The sequence below is a fragment of the Protopterus annectens genome, chromosome 7.part0 (genome assembly GCF_019279795.1).
Source record: "Protopterus annectens isolate FY-2018-M chromosome 7.part0, PAN1.0, whole genome shotgun sequence".
Lineage (NCBI taxonomy): Eukaryota > Metazoa > Chordata > Ceratodontiformes > Protopteridae > Protopterus > Protopterus annectens.
In genome coordinates, this window is record NC_056739.1 from 1,856,062,474 (window position 1) to 1,856,077,016 (window position 14,543).

Below are 14,543 nucleotides of genomic sequence, written 5' to 3' on the forward strand. Positions count from 1 at the left end.
AGCTACAGTATATAACAACTCTGGAAAAGTGGTGATGTTTGGTCAACTATTATAGACCATAACACAGAGATAAGTAAATAATACTTGCAGTATCACAGCCAGCTGATGCAGTGCATGAACTGGTCATATGCAAAGGCACCATCGCTGGCACAGCTGGTGAGAGCACAGTGACAGGTGATTGTAATACTATGTTGTATAGTTTAGTAACAATAGGTGAACATTTTCTCTTCATAACCTAAGAGGTTATTGTAATGGGATGGGCTTCTGTGATGTGACCATTGCTTGCACCCACTGTGTCGGCTGGTATTTTCAGAGCTGAATCTGATCCATGGAGTGAAGCAGTAGAACTGCAGGATCTTGTACATGCTCCCTGAGGAGGTGTCCCATGTATTTAGCCTGAGGTACAACCCTGCTCATGACCTGGATGATGTTCACAACTGGGGTGGAACACCACGTATCTGTAGGTGACACAGATGCCATATAATCAGTGATCTGCTGTAGTTTGATTGGTGTGGTATGTGCTTGACCAGCTCATATCCACAGCCTCTAGTGGCCATGGATGGCACAGCCTGCAGAAGCAGACAGGATGTTGGTTTATTTATTGATTTTTTTTAATTGAATTTGCCAAGCATGCTAGAGCACTGATCACAAAAGACAAAGTTTAGTCTTAGTCCAGAAATATTTAGACAACAACAGTTTATGTATAAGACCTACATAGTAGGAATACAAAGGGAACAAAATAATCAAGCAATTTATTTACAGCTTACACAAAACAAGTATATGTAAAATTTTAAAAATGTTGCAATCGTTTGAATGAGTGCTTTGGAGAATGAAATGAACCAGAGATGAAAGGATGAAAGGTGTTATGGACTTAGAGAGGAGGTAGAGGCAGTTAAATTATGTTGTACATGAATGTATAGTTATCTAACATCATAGTGTTACCCTATTTTGCTTACTGCTGCTTAAAATCAATTGTACATGATTGTATAACTATCTAATAGTATTGTGATTGTTTAGGTATCTTTCTGCATTTTGTATTAACTGTTTCTTTTTCTGAGCTTTTCTCCTCGGGCCTCTATTGAAAACGGACATATATCCAATTAGACTAGCCCAGTCAGCAAATGTAAAATAAATAAATAAATAAATATGGCCTGAAGGAAAGCAGTTGCATGTTGCTGTATTTGAAGATAAGCTTTCAGCTGTGATTGAAAATTGGGAGGCAATGTATGTAACTAGGGAGGCAATATTTATTTATTTATATTTTATTTTATTTATTTCTTAATCACATAAACCCCCTCAACAGAAGTTCCATTTTCAGGGCAACTTGGAAGCAGTCTCTGGCTAACTGACTGGCATAGATTCACAAAGTAGGCAAACAGAGGCTGATAGAATCGCACACTGTACTGCAGACTATGAGCAACATGTTAGCAGCTCATAGCATTAATCCTCTTCTGCACTAACTGCCAGCAACCTCAGCAGTATTATAGTTTCCCTGTTCATAAACTCCACTTCACTAGGCAGTTGGTGTATGTCATCCTGTAAGTCAATCAGCATGTACACCATCACCACAATGCTGTGTGTGGCAACCGTCTCTCCAGGATTCCTGTTCTGCATATCTGCTGGTTGATATCAAGTGGCGCACTCATATCAGGGGCAATTCTGAAGTCATGGCAGCACCATGTCACCAAATACCTGTCATATATTGTGAGTTTGCCCACCTCAGGGGCAGTGCAGAAGCCAGATGCTGTCTGGGATAGGGACTCAGGTGAAGCCTGAATGGGTATCTAGGCACAGGGAGTTTATCAAGCTTCTGTTAGACCATGTGCTCAGCCTGTACCTCTACCAGGCCTCTATAATGGTGAATAAGGGTGACACCCCACCTGAAATGTTGCAGACAGTGTCAATGTGTCATTGGTCTGTGCCACTTGCATGTGGCCATTATCACCATTAGCCAGAGGTGCTCATCTGATGTCAGCTTTATGTTGTTCTTTTGTGATGCACCCTCCAATGGTGGAATTTCTGAATGAGCAAAACGCATGACACCACTATCTGTCCTACACATATGTCTCCATATCTCCCTGTGGCATGCATTGTGGTATGTATGGAAACAATGCTGTACATCTTGGAAGACTTACCTTTTTGTACAATATTTTGCATTTGCAGACCAGAGGTGCCTGAGTATGCGGTGGAGATGTGCGGTATATCACCTCACCTCAGCGGCAGGTCAGTCGTGTCCCCACCCCATCTCCCACTCCTTTTGACATATACTTTCTAGTGTAACATCTCCAGCTTGCACTAGGGATCATCGCAGAAGACATTCACAGAACCACACATCCACCAGGGATGGCAATGTCCATCCCTCTCTGCCACTCCATCAGATACCAAATACACTAATCAAACTGAGGTCGTCTGGGTTGTAGTCAGGGCTTTATCCTTCAATGCCACCAGAGCAGTGCTTTTTTGGAATATCTTCATCCCCCCACTCCAGGTCAATCATCCCTTTCATTCACTATCAACAGGGTGTGGGTTGACTAGGACGGGCCATCACTTAGACAGGCATAAGTGCTGGGTTGAGATTTTTGTATGTTGTTCTATCTCCTGCTTGCATCTGGTAAGCAAAGAGGAAGGATTATGCTATAGTCTATAGCAAAGAGTATTCTCTCACTTCTGTGAGAGATGTTTCCAGACAGTTAGCCCCAACCCTTCCCTTGAAGCAAGACAGATAGTTCCCTAGATTCCAAGGAAATCACACTAACAAGTTTGTCCCTGAGTGCATACATTCCTTCCCACCCCCTCGAGAATTGTTAGTAGACCCTGCTCCATCACTCCTCCCACTCACTGCCCAGCTCTTAAAAATGCTATAAATTGACCCCTTATCACCTGAATCACAACTAGGATTCTGTTCTCTGTGCTGCAGAGCTAAGTTACAGATTTCTCCCTACTTCATGTTTGTACAGCTGTGAAGTTAGCATACATAAGTTTGGGGATATGGTGGCTTGTCCCCCAAATGACAAGTACATGAAGGGTGTATCTATCTGTGATTTTCACAGGTTCACGGCTTCATGAATATTTCTTTAGTAGCAGACCCCATCAGGTCCAGCACAGGCTATATAGCATCTGCATAATGTTTCTTTGCTAGCTAGCAGGAAGTTCATATTTACTGCATTTTTTAACTTACCCATCTGCCTGCATAAGTAATATTTACTGCCTACTTTTCAGTCTCAGGATTAGTTTGGCAACTCCATGCACATGCACATAGCTTCCTCATGCATGGTCTGCTTAAACTCCCAAAACGTTATAGGTTCAAAGGTTCATAGGTAGGTACTAGGCTATTGGCCCTAGGGCCTATATAAGCCTAGCCAAAAAGGTACCTTGGCTTTCTCCACCCAAGAAAATTATTTTCCTGTGCCCCTGTTGAGCTGAGCCACAGAGCTGATCCCCGGGGTGAATTTCCTATTTCCCATCCAATTATCAAGATTTTTCTTGGAGTGCTAATGAGGAACTTTGTTTGATATAGATAGGTAGTTTGTTCCAGAGCATGGTAAATCTCTGGGACAGGACTCTATCCCTCCAGCATGTTCTGTTTATTGTGGTGACAAAGTTTAGGTCCCTAGAGCATGTAGCTCAGAGGGATTGGATTTCTTTAAATGGAGCATGTCCATCAGCTCTGGGTTTGACATAGCTTTGTATGTTAGGCAGAGATCACCTCTGAGTAGGTGATATGCGACAATAAAGCTGGAGTTTTTTGAGACGGTCTGTGTAGGGCATCTGTTTGGAGCTGGTAATCCTCTTTATGAGGTATTTCTGCAGCCTTTCCAGTTGTCATAGATGTCTTGTGAGGTATATACCAAAAGGGGCATTGTACTCTATAATGGTTCTAATGAGTGATGAGTAGAGGGGAACAATGACCTCTTTTTTCCTGGATGAGAAACCTTTTTTGATGAGGTGTGCCATGTAGAAGGAGTTCCTGACTACTGTGGGATGTGATTATCAAAGTAGAGACTACTGTCCACCTGTGTCCCAAGGTCTCGTATCACACTTTCAGTGTTAAGTAAACTGCCAACTATGTGGTAGCTCATAGGTACAGAGTTTTTACCAAAGGGGATGACAATGCACTTTTTGGCATTGAGCTTGAGGCCATGGCTTTGATACCAGGCATCTGTCTCGGTGAGGCCCTTTTGTAGGATTTCCACATCATTAGCAGTTTTGATTATAGCTCCTAGTTTGTAGTCATCTGCAAACTTTGTTAGCCAAAGACCTTTTGTGTTAGCCTGTACTTCAGAGAAGTAGATACCAAACAGGAGAGGTCCCAGGACTGAACCCTGTGGTACTCCACTTATCACTGGTATGAAGTCGGATTTGGAGTCTACTTTCACAGTGTGGGTTCTGTCAGTGAGCCAGCTGGCAACCCATCTTGTGGCATAGGGATTTATACCTAGTTTAGTGAGTTTATCTATAATTCCAGAGTGGGGGTTGGTGTTAAAAGCCTTGGTGAGATCTAGATAAGCTGTGTGAACCACCTTACCCTCGTCTACAGCTTTGGTGACTGCTTCAAAGAAGTCTATCAGGTTTAGGAGACATGATCTGACTTTTACAAACCCGAACTGGGTGGGGTCTGCAGAGTTTGGAGATTACCAATGTCTTTGTTTATAAGTTCCATGATGATACGTTCCATGGTCTTGCAGACCAGGCTCATTAGGCTAATGGGGCGGTAGTTCCTGGAGTCCATAGTGGCTCCCCCTTTGTGGAGTGAGATAACCATCTCTGTGCACCATTCAGTGGGCACAAAGCCTGAGGTAAGGCTATGATTGAACATGGTGCTTAGGTGGGGTGCCAGTTCATTCTGTAGTTCGTGTAGAATACAGCCTGGGATATTGCCAGGTCCCATGGATGCTGTATTCTTGGCTTTGGAGAGTGTGTTTTTTTACCTGTGCAGATGTGATTACAGAAACTTTACATTCTTCTGGTATAGAGATGGGCCCTTTAGGGGGTGAGAGGGGGGGTAAAGTTAGCACTGAACCTATCTGCCAGGATGTTGGCAATATCAGTTGGTTCTGTATATTTAATGCCATTGTGCTGTAACTCAGAGCAGATCTGAGTGTTGCCATTGAGATTCTTGACATAGCTATAGAACGCTTTGTGGTTGTCTTTAGAATCAGTGGTGATTTTGTTTTCGTAACTAGCTTTGGAAAATTTTATGATGGATCTCAGCTTCTTACTGAGACTGATCAGGGAGTTCCTCCAATCATGGGATTTTACTCTTTTTTGCAACAGTTTCTCTCTTCTGTTGTAGAGTTTGTTTATGGCGTGGGGCCACCAGATTGGCTTCCTTTTTTTGGAGGATAGCATCTTGGTTCTGTTAGGGATAGCATGATCCATATGTAAGTGCTTATAAAGTGCATTTGTGTAGGATTCAGCAGTTGTACCTCTATTGTCTGTCTGCATGGGTGTCGTGAAGTTTGCCACTTCTGCCTTAAGAAGTGTGAAGTTGGATTTGGAGAAATTTTTTACAGTGGTTTCCCTAATGCGGGTTGGGGGCAGGCTGTGGATGTCTAGGGTGATTAGCTTGTGGTCAGATCTGACCAACAAGGAATTAACCTCTGGTGTGGAACACCGATTGCCCATGTTGGTAATGACCAGGTCTAGGATATTGCTGCCCCTGGTGGGGGTGTAGATAAGTTGATCCAAGGCTTTGGAATTTATGAATTCCAGAAAATGTTGAGCAAAAGAGTTGGTACATGAGTAGTTTTCACAGTTAATGGTGGGGTAGTTAAAATTGCCCATTATTAGGGTGTTGGGTTGTACCGTGATATTTTCCAGTGTATCAAGAAATGAGGAGTGGTAATTATGAGTAAGATGCCTACTTAGAGGCTAGATGGATGTGATCAGTTTATTGTTGACTGCACAGACCATCACTATAATATGGCAGTATCACCACAGAGATAATGTTCCCATTCAGTTATGGTATTAGCTTGATTTGGGTCTATATTATATAAACGAAGGAGTAAAATCTCGACTCAACTTTGATCGACCCCTATTTCCCGAAGCTGCACAACATCAAACGGCCAAATCACCATCCAAGGGAAAGAAATCTGTTGGCCATTCTGTTAAATCTGCTCTTTTCCCGACTGTTGTGGGATCTCAGCGTTATATATACATTTAGTTAGGAGGGTGGGGGGGGTGAAGCCCCCCACTTCTATAGTGTTTGTTATAATGTGGTGTGCATGTTTGGGCTACCAATTTCTTTCTATTGGAAAGAAATTGGTGATTTGACAGTTCAATGTTGTGCAGGTTCATGGAAATAGGGGTCAATCAAGGGTGAGTCAAGATTTTAGTTCTTCGTTTATATAATATAGACCCAAATGATTCATGGTGCAATGCAGGCTGTGTATCAAGACACCACAATATAAACCAGTCTGCATACGGCTATAAGCAAACTTCATGGGTATGTCATAATGATGTAATAGAATGACAGTCTCTGACTTGTAAATGAGAAGGCATAGGGGAGGAGTTATAGTCTCCTTAAGTCAAGCAGTCTTTGGAATGGAGAGTTAGGAGCTCCATCCATGATGCTGTACCAATGCATGATGGCACTTTTTAAGGGATTCATTTTGCTCTTGTCCACTTAACCATCAAGCCTTCTCCTCCACTAACTGTATTAACCCATTTGTTACCATGAGAAGCAAGAGCAGTTCTGGTCATTTCTTCTCCTAGGACCAAGAAATGGGCAACAGAGAACAGCAATATAGAAGAAATGGGGCTTTGCTTGTTTGTCCCTAACCCCAAGGCACAAGCCCAGTAAGGCAGTCTAGGGTTTGGTGTGCAAAAGGTATTACCACAGGAGTATCACTCACTCTCACAAATAATGTCATCTTTTAGGACTGCCCTGTGCCCTTGAAGCCAGCACTTCTACACAGTCTCTGGTTTCCCGTGGGGACTCTGTCACAGCAATGTGCACCACAGACATGTGAACCCATACTTTCTCCCCAAAGAGACGTAAGCTGGTTTAGTTGTGTCAGTCCCTTGCCCCCACCTGTTTCCATCATCTATCAAAGCTGATAAACAAACTTGAGTACACATGGTCATAGTCAGGGCTTTATCCCTATATCCAGGCGGAGCTGGCAAAGGTCAAATCTCAAATGAAAAACTCTAAGGCTTGGGTCTTTTAGACCAGAGCAATAATCCAGAAAAGAGAGATAAAACTTGTCGTGAATGTTTGCTGCTGTATGTTTGTTTTAAATGTGTCATAAGGGTACTAAGAAGGACTTAAGTGGCTTTGTATGATCAGGTGGGATTTGTGGGAATGTGCATGTGTACAAAAGCAAAGAAACTAATAAACCCTAGCAAAAATAATTTTTGTGTACTGTCTGGTCATTCATAAGTATAGTCCTTGCTTTAAGTTAATGTTCAGGATCCCCTGTATTCCTTCCCCCCTTAGGATTCTTCAAGCCTAAACTGCTCATGCATAAAATGCACACCTATACTTGTTTGAGAAAGTGATTTCTTGTATCTAAAACAAGTAAAACATAAACTACCAAAACAATGCAAAAAAAAGTTTTTTTTCATGGGGACCCCCCCCCCCCCCCCAACAGCATCACTCCTTACCTATATACACTAACTTTGTGTTGACTTAGAATAAGAGAAGAATGTATGTTGATCAGCATTTTTCATTCTGGTCTTCCTCCGTGTCAGTGTAATCACACTCCATATACTAGTAGTTTAGGTAATTGTGGTAAACAATACACAAGCCTAAGATGCATGAACAAATGCATCCTAATGTAAAAACAGAGGGATACTAGATCTGAATGGCTTGTCTTATGAGGAGTTAAGAGGAAACTTGTTTCGTGAGCTGGGCCTATAGAAAGTTTGAACTGAGGGTTGTCATCCACAAGACTCTATCCTGTAGGTTTTGGGACTAGGATCTCTGGATCATTACTTTGGCTCATCATTCTGTCTGTTAAAGAAGAAGGAAAGTCGAGGCTAGAAGGCTGCAATGGAGAATTATTCCATTTAGGAACACGTGTGGTCATACAATGTAAGGAAGATTTCAGTAAAATGCCAGAAATTCTGGGAATTAGATGGAGGAATGTTCACCAAGCAGATATTTATAATGAAAGTATGGTACCAGGAGTCCATGGGTTGATAAAATAAAAATGATGTGTACTTGTATCATATTAAATGGAAAAAAATGTTTTTAACTACTTTTAGTGGTCATCCTGACCAGTCCTAAAGTTTGACCTTTACTTATCACTGCAGGAGTATACCCAGGATTTTGGCTGTGTATGCCAACTTCCAGAATGTTGGTCACTCAAACTCCAAAATACATGCTTTTAGAACTGAAAAAAAACCCTCTTGAAATGGCATGCTTTAGCAGGAATCCAATCATCTATCCAGAGAATCTAAAAGAAGCGTATACTTATAAACCAAGATAAATATGTCAGCAAGATAGTTCTGTACACGTCATTACGTCACGTCTTGACAAGCCTTATCTGCAAAGCCATGGAGAGGATCATAATGGACCTCATAAATAAAGACATAGGGAATTTGCAGACTTTGGATCCATCCCAGTTTGGCTTTGTCAAAGGCAGATCATGCCTTCTAAACTTGGTTGACTTTTTCGAAACAGTCACCAAAGCCATTGATGAGGGAAAGGCAGTCCATACAGCCTACCTCGATCTGGCGAAGGCCTTTGATACAATACCCCACTCGGGTATCATTGAAAAACTCATCAGCTTAAATGTTAACCCATACATCACAAGATGGGTTGCAAACTGGCTGAGTGACAGAACCCACAGGGTCAGAGTTGCTGGCGCCATGTCAGACTCAAAGCCTGTCACAAGTGGTGTACCACAGGGCTCAGTCCTGGGCCCACTCTTGTTTGGCATCTACTTTTCCAAGTACAAGCAAACACAGGAGGGTTATGGCTGACAAAGTTTGCAGATGACTGCAAACTGGGCCATAGTAGAAAACACATCTGACACAGATATCCTTCAGAAGGGTCTCACAGAAACGGATAACTGGTGCCAGAGCCATGGCCTAAAGTTAAATGCCAAAAATGCATAGTCATACCCTTCGAAAAACAAGGTTACCTAGCTACCAAATAGGTGGCAATCCACTGAGTACAGAAGAAGTTATCAGGGACCTGGGGACCCAGGTTGATAGTAGTCTGTCATTCGACACCCATGTAGCTAAAGTAGTTAGGAAGACCTTCTACATTGCCCACCTTATCATGAAGGGATTCTCATCTAGATCAAGGGAGGTCATAGTCTCCTATACTCATCACTCATCAGACCAATGATTGAGTACAATGCCCCATTCGAATGTATCTGACCCGACACTTGCAGCAGCTGGAGAGGCCACAAAAGTTCCTCACCAAAAGGATAAAGGGTCTCAAACATCTGTCCTATGCTGCCCGACTGAAAGAACTCCAGCTCTATTCAGTCGCTGCTCAGAGGTGACCTTTGCCTAACATACAAGGCCATGTCAAACCCAGATTTGATGAATATGCTTCACCTCAAAAATCTAGATCCGTCAGAGCCACAAGGGCGGAGACTTAAACCGACACGGCTATTAATAGGACGCTGGAGGGATAGATTCATCACCCAAAGACTCCCTATGCTGTGGAATAAAATCCCGGTATATGTGAGGCAGAGCACCTCGCTGGCCTTGTTCAAGAGAAATCTTGACCAATGGATGGGAGATCGCAGATATACCCCAGGGATTACCTCAGTGTCACTGCTCAACAGAGGCACAGCAAAATAATGGGTATAGTTCCCCATACTAAAGGGGTGGCGTAAGCCAAAAAACTATGGGCTAGGCTTGTAAATGCCCTCGGGCAGATAGCCTAGTATGAACCTATGAACCTATTAATTTCCTTGGACAAAATAAATTATTTTTAAAATGTGTACACACAAGATGCAGTGGTCTTCACAAAGCTTAGAAAGACTAAACTACTGTTGAAGTGTCTGAAACAGAGAGGTTTTAATTTTTGTCATTTATTCACTTGACTGTTACATACTGCAGTCTTGGCTTTTACTAATATAACTATGTTTTAATACTAAAAATAACAACATCAAATAGCTATGCATTTTTATGCAGAGTTGTTAGATGACTTTGTGAGTTCATCAGAAAACTAATGACATTTCAGTGCTGAGATCTGGCAGTGTTTACCAAGTGTTTTTACTTCAGAATTAACAGCACTGTATTTTATTTACTTTTGAATCTGTTTTGATTATAGAGATGGTGTCGTGCTTTAGAATGTGAGTCGCTATCACTGACATTTAGTGTGGAACCTAAAGAAGGCTCTGTACATTCCGTGTAGCAGTGAGGTAATCAACCTTTGAACTTTTTCTGGCTTTCAGTCTGTCACAGTTTGCAAAATTATTTCTGCTACATTTAATTTATATACCTCAGGTCAACAACTGCAGCAACATTGCTACTACCCTTTTATAAAATACAGAAGGGGTCTTGACCAACATCCAGTTGAATAAGTAAGAATATTTAACAATGTGCGCTGTTATGATGCGATACATGTTTTATAATTTATTCAGTGACTCTTACTTGTGTAAACATGATCAGACTGAGTAAGTATACAGTTGATTGATGGTATCGATTAGCATTACTGTGTACATTCAGTTCAGCATCTTTTTCAACAGAAATTTCAACTATTTAAACATTCAGTAGTTATTCTATATTTTTGGACTATATGCCATTACCACTTAACAAAAACATTATCGATACAATTGATTAAGATAAGACTGTCGAGTGAGGTAAGGCCATAGAATCATAATATAAGAGCATTCATATGTGGCACTAGAAAAGACAGAAAGGACTTCATTTTAAAACTGAAAGATGATGAAATGGATATTTATTTTGGGAAGTTAATTTGTGAAACGTGGTTCTCGGTTTGCACAATGTATAAAGTTGTCTGAATAGACAGGATAGTGCTTTAATGTAACACATAGTCAGGCATACTACCAGGATAAAACTGGGTACCATGCATGCTTTGTATGACAAGACATTATAAAAACAAAAAATAAAAACTGTCCAGTAGACAGATTTCAGGAACCTCAACCATTGTTGAGCTAATCTTTTATGTATGCAGTTTCTGATAGTTCTTCTCATTTTGGTCTGGATTTAGAAAGATCTTCCCCACCTGTGCTAAGTGGCAAGTGTGGGTTTGTCAATCAGCATAATGGAAAAAAAAAGCATCTAATTCAGAGACATGGCAATATGGTTGCCGCCTTTTCAGATGCCCAAAGTGGGACATTTTTGGTACAAATGTCAGATTTTGCAAGGCAAAACATACCCATGACCAGTACAAAGGACCAAACTTCACTTTTTTGCCTAAATAAAAGCTTATTCTTGCAGCATTTTAGTTGCTTATTCTGTTTCTTATAACATTTAGGTGTTTCAGATACAGAATAACTGTTTTATGCAACTATCACATAAAATATAGGAAATATTTTTGTCCTAAAATCTCTGGACATTTGCCATTTTTTCAATTATTTTGCAAGACACAACTGCCCAAAGAGGGACTGTCCCTCACAAAGTGGGACAGATGGTAACCCTACATGGCAAAGCCACACAGAGAAACACTTTATCAGCATACCATTAATAGGTCTCCAAAATGAATACTATGCTGACTCTATGCTAGTATTCCCCCACCCATACCTCACATCCTGGAAACATCAAAAATCTGGACAAAGGCCCATGAAAAGTAAGTACAACTGGCCAAAAATCTGGATGCTGATTAACATAAAATTTGCATGCATAATTATGTAATCCCACCCACTCTGAAGGGATTGTGGGATACCAACATTCAAATGCAAGTTGAACAAACAAAATGTTAAACAATACAAAATATAACCAGAACAACACTGTTTTATCTTAAACAATCATAGTGTTTAAAAAAATGATGCTTTCTTCACCTCTGTTTAAGGTAAAACTGAATCATTGCATGAATTATTTAATAATAGTAGGTTAATACTTTCTTGCAATTTGTTGTAATTGTGTAATTTACTTGGGCTATTTCAACATTGATATCATGAATATCTGTAAAAATAGAAATATCTGAATTTGTCCTAGTCTCCTGTTCAGATTGCAACAGATCTAGATGCCTGTGTGGCATCAGGCCTCATAACACCTCTGGATGGGCGACGAGTTTTACTCGCGTGTGCGCACACACACACACACACACACACACACACACACACACACACACACACACACACACACACACACACACAAAATTAGACAACTTAACCTAGTACTGAGGAAATGCAGTTTTCCAGCCTTAAGGGCAGTATACACTTTACTTACGGAAGAACAAATCAACAAAATGAAAAAAAATAGTTGTACATAATGACTGCTCTAGATATTGACAATGGAATTACTAAAATGGGCTGTTAGATTGTCACAGCTTCTTATATACGATCAGTGTCAAAGATCACTTTGCATTCTTATTAAAAATAATAGAAAAAGGATTCAAGTTGGAATTGCTTCTTTAAATCACAGTTTATTAAACTAAAGCAAGAGATGAGAATTTTCCCTTTGTCACAGTTCATTATTTTGATATGGACCTATGCACATGCACACGCACACACACACACACACACACACACACACACACACACACACACACACACACACACACACACACACACACACACACACACACACACACACACACACACACACATACATACATGCAAACATTCATATGCACACACACTGTTTTGATGAGTGTAGGCTATAACACATTTGTACATTCATATTTTACTGTTCTATTATATTTTATATTGATCTGTAAATGTATTGGGCTGCACGCATCTTAGTTGTTGTTGTTGTGACTTTCGGCTTTTCCCGGTTAGGGGTCGCCACAGCGGAACTCCGGTCCGCTAATGATTGGAAGTTAATTTTTATATACTGAGTTGCCAGCCCTGACACACAACCTTCAACGAAGGTACACCCATTCATGCATATCGCCACGCAGAAGACGCTCTAACTGAGAGTTGAACCGGACAGCATCTTACTGTGAGGCGACAACGCTACTGCAGCACCACCACCGCGGATGGGCTACACACATCTTAGTCTGCTTTAAAAATCTGACTTGTGCCTAAAATTTTCACTTATACCAGTCAACATAGCTGGTCTAGAAACAAATAAATGTTTTTGTCCTGTTTGCAAAGGTAGAAGAATGCAAAGTTAGTTTCTCTTCAGTGAAAAGAATGGACTGGAGTAAAAAATATGTTGGGCACCATTTTATATGCTTTACAGTTTAGGTCAGCCACAGCTTTCAACCTCTTGTCATCAGAATCAGGGACAAATCCAGAAATAAACAGGAACACTTGTTAATATTACTTAACAGAATAAGAAAACATGAATTAACATGCATGTTCAGAGTCAAACTGCAGACATCAAAAAAGACTGTAACTCTACTATTGTCATTAATTGTAATCCACAACCTTTTCTCTTCCAAATGACAGTTTTAAGAGAAATAGAAGAAAATGCTGAAATGTATGATGTGAACGTTAAGTATTAGAAGTGTTAGCGCAATGCAATAAAAGCCGCCCACTGATAACATTTTTCAACATCTCTGGAAAATAACCTGACAACAACGTTCAGTCAGTCCTACCAGCTCATACTTGCATCACACGTCTTCCCCCCAACCCTGTTTAAGACACAAGCCAGCACATGAGCAGAGTATTTCTGCAGGTTCTGTGGAAGCTAATGAAGCAAAATAATCTCAAGAAAATGCTGTTGCTAACACTAGCATAAAGAGAACTGTCACACTCTCAATATCAATGCCAAGTTAGTGGCACTAAGCAGCAAACGATGCTGAAATACCTTTTCAGCTTAGTAGAAGTGTCACAACCAAGTAGGAACGAACTCAACCACCATGTTAGGAATAAGCATAAAACATAAAGTAAAACAGCAAACACCATGGTCTGAGGAGGAGGTTACTCACCAGGAAAGCTCTTACCACATTTATATGTACTTCATTTTGCTGTTTTATTAAAAGTTTTATGGTTATTCCTGCCACAGTGGTGGAGGTCGTTCTTGCTTGGTTGTGACATATTCTTTTAACCCTTTGACCTGTACCTGCAAGCCAGTTTTTAACTTTTTATAGCTTAGCAAAAATGCCCATGGAGGCGTTTAGTATTGTACATGTTGTTTATCTTGCAACTGTCTACAGTCACTTACCTCCCCATTTATAATTTTAGGACATTCTATTTCAAGTCCTTATATTACCCATAAACCAGGTGACCCTTCCTCTCTGACAACTGGCCAGCTGCAATGGTTAAACAAATAGATTATCCCATATTACTGCAGAATTCTGAGTAACAGAAATCTTTGAGAGTGGCAGCTGGCAGATGGAATTGTGGGCAAAATGTTTGAGGAGTAGGTGTTAATGTAATATGTTAACTGTACCGAGAGGCCTCTATATAAAGTCTAAAGTCACAGCCGTCAATGATCATGGATAATAATAGCACATTTTTCCATATACATTCATTGCACATTAACTAATTCTTATAGCCTTT

At 40.7% G+C, this 14,543-nt stretch overlaps 1 long non-coding RNA gene across 3 annotated transcripts in view; it reads left to right on the top strand.

Moving 5' to 3' along the window:
* LOC122807252 overlaps window positions 1–14,543 on the top strand; it is a 1,461,171-nt gene that overhangs the window by 1,275,977 nt on the left and 170,651 nt on the right. For all 3 annotated transcript variants that reach the window (XR_006365609.1, XR_006365610.1, XR_006365608.1), the window contains one exon: window positions 10,238–10,328. This is a non-coding gene — a long non-coding RNA (uncharacterized LOC122807252). The remainder of the gene's footprint in view (window positions 1–10,237; window positions 10,329–14,543) is intronic.